The sequence below is a fragment of the Nicotiana attenuata genome, chromosome 10 (assembly GCF_001879085.1).
Source record: "Nicotiana attenuata strain UT chromosome 10, NIATTr2, whole genome shotgun sequence".
Taxonomy (NCBI): Eukaryota; Viridiplantae; Streptophyta; class Magnoliopsida; order Solanales; family Solanaceae; genus Nicotiana; species Nicotiana attenuata.
The window spans coordinates 46,239,577-46,247,386 of NC_031998.1; positions in this window are offsets into that span (position 1 = coordinate 46,239,577).

Below are 7,810 nucleotides of genomic sequence, written 5' to 3' on the forward strand. Positions count from 1 at the left end.
TCGCCAGGATACCCGAGACAGGAAAATCGGAGATTCACGTTATACGATTTAATAGAATCAGATAATGCTGAATTTCTTTGAAAACATATTTTATCCGTTAAAAAGGAAGTGAAGTAACATTACCAAAAGTCAAAACGACCTCGGGGGAAATAACAGATGTATTATGCCTAATGAGAAAAATCCGAGAAGAAGTAAAGCCAACGGACATCTTACTTCATTACGCTGTCCAGATTTTCTGGACTTTTTCTTGTGTAGGAAAATGAACCTTCGTACCATTCTCAAGGAAGCAATTCTGTTCATCAGAAGCCACAATATTGGAATAAACGCGGTCAATAGTGGAAATAGAATCCATCTTGAGCAACCTACATGGGAATTGACAATTGTACCTTCCTCCAGGTATTAATAAAATATTGGGTTCTAAATGGATATTCAAAAGAAAATGAAAGACGATGGTTTACTATTGACAAAAATACAGGCAAGACTTTGCTGTTTGTCAAAAGGATTTAGACAGGCGAAGAAAGGTCTTGAGACTATTTTGGACACATTACTCCGAGGTTAACAAGAATTACATCCATCGGATGCCTTAATTCGGCGTCAGCCGCATTTGTATTTGATTCTTTCCAAAATCCATCAAATGGATGTAAAAACAGCCTTTCTTAAATGGTGTGAATTTAGATGAGAAATCCTCATGGACCAACCTGATAGGGTTTGTGGTTTCCGGAAGAGAAAGGAAGGTTGTCGTCTTGTTAAGTCCTCATTTATGAACTAAAACCAAGCCCCAAGCAATGGGCATTGCGAAAAATCTTGATCCAAACAATGTTGTCAAACTGGCTTTTATACTATTAATGAATTGTGTGATAAATGTGTTTACATTATTAAACGTTCCAAATCACAATAGTTTCATTGTTTGCTTATATGTTTATGATATTCTAATAATGAGCAATAGATCATTTGCCGGACATTCAACGGATTACTAAGCGCTATGCTTGCAGTAGTTTGATATGAAAAGACTTAGGAGTTTGCCGATGTAATTTCTAGGAATCTTAAAATCAAGAGGACTCGCTCAGGGTTTAGCTTGTTCAATCACATTACATGGAAAATGGTACTCTGAAAAATTCAAACATTTTGGAATATTTAAAGATGACAAGAACTCCAATTGACTTAAATCATCATCTTATAAAGAATAAGGTGAAAGAGTCTCATTGGATATGCTCGTGTGTGGGAAGCTTAATGTTACAATCAATGATACAGTGACACGACCTGATATAGCTTGTGCTATAAGTTAAACTAGTCGGATTCACAAGTTAATTCCAACAAAACATCACTGGGTAGCAAATGAAACGAGGTTCTGGGATATTGGAATATTACCAAGACTACACTTTGCACTACAATAAATATTCCTGCGGTTTACGAAGGATATAGATGATGCAAATTGGATAACCGCCGCTCAACAGAAACAAAGGTCCACCAGTGATATGTTTTTACTGTTATTGGTGGAGGAGCAGTATCTTGGATTGTCCTCCAAACAAACGTGCATTCGTCGCTCTACAATGGAATTAAGAGTTTAGCTTTGGATAAGAAACGGATGAAAGAAGGCTAAATGGCTCTGAAATTTTCTTAGAGACATCCCGTATCTGGCCAAAACCTTTGGCTCATATTTGCCATACATTGCGATGTGAGTCTGCAATTAGGAACGGGCAGGGAGCTGTATATGTATAACGGAAAGTTCTCGTCATATCGAGAGGACATAACACCGTTTAGACAACTACTTATCTAGCTGGAATTTATTCCTATCGATTATGTAAGATCAAAGTGATAACTGTGCGGGAACTCTCGCTTACAAAAAGCTTAACTAGAGAGGAGGTTGAGAAATCATCTAAGGGAATGGGGACCTATGGCCGAGGACAAGTCAACATGGCCGGTTAATCTACCTAGATTTTTGGAATGTTCCGAGAATCTAGGTTCAAGGAGATCAAAACAAAGTTGTGATTGACCGGTTCAACATTATCAAAAATAAATCTTTGGTCCCTTCTCGTGAATGAAGACAATTTCTGTAACAAGGATAGAACTTACACGTTCTTTAAATGAATACCTAAGTTTGATTGTGGTTAGTTAATCAAATTAGTGTTCAATCTAAAGGAATTTACAAATTTAGGAATCACCTAATGTAAGTGTGAAGTGAAGCCGCTTCAATTGAGGAATTTTGTAAGGTCAATTCTCTACGCACTATTATGAGACCATGGCGGTGTTCAATTGGCTGAAAACGAACTACAACAATGAGAAACTAAAAGACCGGTTTAAGGGTTGATTGTTGTTAACATATGGTTTTCTAAGGTATACACTAAAGTTGACGGTTCAAAAGATTATCAAAATCCTACCGATTGACCGAGTATATCCGACATAGTTCACTATGAAAAGTTTCCCAAAGGGAAACCTAACTCATTCCAGATGCAATTAACCTTACTTAGCAAATCACACAGCTTTCATCTATGATCTTTCTTTGATACAGCCGATTTCCATTCATGTGGGGGATTGTGGGCTTTAAGCCAATGTGGGCTTTTAAAGTAGAGATAAGATGTGAATTTGAGAAATTGGAGGAAATAAAATGGAGGAAAAAATGAAAAATTTGAAGAAGTGAAATTTTGTCTTGGCACTTTTGTCCCTCAATTGCGTGAAGGGACAATACATTTGTGTGCTTATATATAGAATCACTTCTTAAAAATGCTCTTAAAAAAGAAGTTGAAGAGAATGAAACCCTCGCGCCGTGTCGTCCATTCGTTTCGGTCAGGCTTCGCTTTGGATTTTGATTTGGAATTTGTCCAAATGATCGATCGATAGATTATTTTGCGACAAAAATTTATTTAATTATTTAATAATTAATACAATACCAAATCATAAATCACTGCTGAAAATACGCCAGAACCCTGCTGAAGATTCAGAGGAACTCTCTGGCCGCGGTTCTACCGTAACCGCGGTAGAACCGCGGCAGGCAGATTCAGAGAGCCTCTCTGACCGCGGTTCTGCCGTAACCGCGGCAGGCAGCGTATTCTTCTGAAAAGGCACCTTTTCCAGACACCTCTTCTGATAATTGCCTATAAATTCTGAGGCAAGGCTCCATTTTCTACACACGAAAAACACTCCAGAACTTCTTTCTTTTTGAATATACTGCATCCTAATTCGCAGTCTCTCTCTCTCAAATTCGTAAGTGTGATTTTGCTTCGTTCTTTGAGTTCGTTGGGATCCTGCAGTTTGTATTGCCACTGTTGCAGGAAGGTTTATTCCATTTTATCCTGGGAGGATTTAATCCATTACCTTGGAAACTTGTGAGGGGGTTAAAATTCCTTAAGGACACACAAGAAACTTGTGGACTCGGAATATTTCTGATTCTCTACTATTTTCCAGATTTCTTTAATTCTTCTAACCGTTTTTTTTTTTGATTTTGTGTTTTAACACAGTAACGCTCACAAGCGGGACACTACCTAATTACCTAATAAGTAGATAAAGATTAAAACACCTCCACCCCATCCCCACGTAGCAGCACCCCCTTATGTATGACTCTCAAGTCATATGAGAATAGGTGGATGATTAAGAGGGACATGAAACTTACCCAATATTTTGTATCAATTGAAATACTGGAAGTTCAGAAGCAAGGGATCTAGTCGGCTTCATACTCACTAGACCTTGCTATGTATTAACAGAAGTTTAGCCTCTCTTTTTTCCTTAGAAATAAACTGAAGCTTGGCTTCTTATGTATTGAAATAATAAAGTGACAGTGGAAGAAGCTAGTCGCTTTTGTACTAGACATGAGAGTGAAGGTGCCCTCCAACACGAGGTTAATGCATGATTCAGATACTAAATTAAAAGCAAAAGTTAAGGTGGCCTTCTGAAGATATTGTATTTATGCTAATGCAAATGTATGTACTTAATTCAAATCAGATCTGACGGATAATTAGTTCATACGTATTTTTCCATACTTCGATCCGCCGTTACGTGTTGTCGCAATTAACGGGTGTTAAAGGGATTGTCAAGAGAATCGGTTCAGGTATGTTAAGGCTATCCCTTCTTTCTTTTTGGACTGATCCATACGATACAAACGAAACAAGTAAATGCACAACTTCCATAAATGACTCTATTCATAGAAGTATTAGAGGTGCCTATGTTCTTGATTCCCCATATGGCATATTATTCCATCGTCTGTTCATGGGTCTCAGAAAATACGTAAGTTGAAAAAGTTTACTTCATGATATTACTCAAAGGAATAATGGTCTTATGACATTCCGAGAGATTTTATTGACGTACTTCTCATGTATTGCATTCATTTACATGTACATTGAACCGTGACCAGATAGCGTTTTTTACGTGTATATATGTATGTATATATGTGTATATGGGATATGGGAAAAGGTTACGGTGTTATATATGCAACACCACCTAATCAGCTGGTATACGATGATGATTTTGCCCATAGTGGCTGAGATGATACGATGGGATGCCCTCAGAGGCTTCATGTCACGACCCCGGTTCGCCCTCCGTGAACCATCGTGACAGCACCTAGTCTCTATGACTAGGTAAGCCCAATAATGCGGAAAAGTAAACAAATTTGCGGAAGAAATAGATTTAAAACCGAAATACAGAAATAAAACAGTGTTTGAAATGCCGCTCGGCATACACAATATCAACCCTCGAAACTAATAACATTTCCCAAAATCTGGAATCTCATGATCACAAGCCTTTGAATGTCTACAAGTATCTAACTCCAGAATATCTAACAAAGAAAGGAAATACAGAAGGGCTAATACTTAAGGAAATAGTAGAAAGGGACTCTTCGGTCTGCGGACGCGGCAGATATACCTCGGAGTCTCTACAAGCGCCTCGCCTCAAGCGTGATAAGTCTGAGTCGCAGTACCTAGATCTGCACATGAAAAACATGCGCAGGAAGGGCATGATTACACCACCGCGGTACTCAGTAGGTGCCAAGCCTAACCTCGGTCGGGTAGTGACGAGGAAGGTCAGGGCCCTACTGAGGTTAAAGGAAAATACAAGATATAATAACAGTGTAGAATAAAATAGTATACTTAAGTACAACAGTAAAAAGGTAACACAGGATAGAAGAACAACAACAACTTTAACAGAAACAAAGTAATCACGGAAAAACAAATACAGCTTAACAAAGAGATAACAACCGGGGAATCTCCCAGGATACCGTCCTGTTGTCCCCAAATATAAATATCCAATGGATCTCCCGGGTGCAGTCCCGTAGTTCAACTCATAAATGCGCAGGTATCTACTGGAAATCCGATCCGTAGTCCCAAATATAAATATCAAGTACAAGGGGAATCCGCCAGGTGCAGTCCCGTAGTTTCAAAGTAAATGTGCAGGGGGACCTATCGGAATACAAATCCTTAGTCCCAAAGTAAATATGCAGGGGGATCTACCGGGATACCATCCCGTAGTCCCAAAGTAAACACACAGCAACAACACGAAGAAATACGCAATTCAATTCAAATTCCATACTAAGGTAAAACAGGTACTTCTAGCCTAGCATGTTGCACATAATCCAAATAAGGCAGTTTGGGCAAGTAAAGCAATAAAGTCAATTACACATGCTTCCATAAGCTAACAACAGGCTTAAATTGCAAGTAGTATAAACAGGAAAAAGAAACACAATTACAATTACTTAAAGAAAACCGGATTTTCAACAATTAGCAGAAGTACGCACTCGTCACCTCACGTACAAAGCATTTTAAATATCAATAATACCAAATCCTAAGGGGAGTTTGCCCCACACAAGGTTAGGGCAAGCAACTTACCTCGACCGGGTCAAAATCAATCCGAAACCACGTTCTTGCCACAAGTGCTCGACTACAAATAGCCCAAATCAATTCAATTCAATTGTATAATGTAAATAACACTTCAAGTAACTGATTCTACAAACAAATTCTAAGCTAATACGCGAAATCAGGTAAAATGACCAAAACGCCCCTCGGGCCCATGTCTCCAAGTCGGGTAAAGTTTATATTTTCAGAATCCTCATACTCTCACGAGCTCATGCGTACTGAAATTATCCAAATTCAAGGTCAAATTCCCAATCAAAATTCGAATTCTAGGTCTAAGAACTTTCTTCAAACTTTTTCCCAAATTTCATCTCCAATCCGAAATTAAATGATAAAACTAACAATAGATTAATGGAATATAACTAGAAAGGGTTAAGGAATTGTTACCCAATGATCTTCTCTTCAAAAACCCCAGAAAATCGCCCTACCCCGAGCTCCAAATTGATTTTTCTAAGTTTTGAACTAAACCCTTGATTCTACCCCTTTTCTGCCCAGCGAAACCACATCTGCGATCCTGGGACCGCACCTGCGGTCCCGCTTCTGCGGAGACATGGTCGCATCTGCAACATTTCATTAAATGGGACTTCCGCACCTGCGATAGCTTTACCGCAGATGCGGTGCCCTAACCGCATCTCAACTCTCTTCTAGCCTCAAACCGCTTCTGCGGTTGTTCGACCGCTTCTGCGGTCTCGAACCTGCGGTCCTAAAGCCGCAGGTGCAGTTATGACAGCAGACTTGAAACTTCAGCTACAACTTTCTACTCCAAACCTTCCGTTAACCACCCGAAATCATCCGAGGCCCCCCGGGACCTCAACCAAAAGCACAAACAAGACATATACCACTACCCAAACTTATACCAATCCTCAAAATACCTCAAACAACATCAAATCAACCAATTAGCATCGAATTCAAGCCTAAGAACTTCAAAACTCTCAAAATACGCTTTTGATCAAAAAGTCTATCAAACCTCGTCCGAATGACCTGAAATTTTGCACACACGTCACATTCAACACTACGGAGCTACTCCAACTTCCGTAATTCTATTCCGAACCTCGGATTAAAATCTCGCTATCGAACCAGAAACTTCAAAATTTCAACCTTCGGCATTTCAGGCCTAAATTAGCTACGGACCTCCAAGACACAATACGAACACGCTCCTAAACCTGAAATCACCCAACGGAGCTAACGGAACCATCAGAATTCCATTCCGAGGCCGTCTTAATATAGTTCTGACTACGGTCAAATTTCCGAAACTTAAGCTCTCATTTAGGGACTAAGTGTCCCAAAACTCTTCGAAACTCCCAAAAAATCCTCCCGGCAACTCACAATGGCAGAAACAAACACGGGGAAAGCAGTTAATAGAGGATCGGGGCATTAATTCTTAAAACGACCGGCCGGGTCATTACATCCTCCCACACATAAACATTTGTTCGTCCTCGCACGAGCATAGAGACATACCTGAAGTAGTGAAAAGATGAGGGTAACGGCTGCACATATCCTACTCGGTCACCCAGGCCGCCTCCTCGACCGGCTTCACTGATGCAATGTTCTTTGACCTCAGCCTTCTAACCTGCCTGTCCAATATTACCACTGGCTCCTCAACATAAGATAGATCCTTATCCAACTGGACTGAACTGAAATCCAACACGTGCGACGGATCGTCGTGATACCTCCGGAGCATCGAAACCTGAAATACCGGATGAACTCCTGCCAAGCTGAGAGGTAAGGCAAGCTCATAAGCAACCTCCCCAATACGCCACAATATCTTAAAAGGACCAATAAACCTCGTACTCAACTTCCCTTTCTTCCCGAATCTCATAACGCCCTTCATAGGCGATACCCGAAGCAGAACCCGCTCTCCAACCATATAGGAAACATCACGAACCTTCTGGTCTGCGTAACTCTTCTATCTGGACTGGGCTGTACGGAGTCTATCCTGAATAACCTTAACCTTCTCCAAAGCATCCTGAACCAAG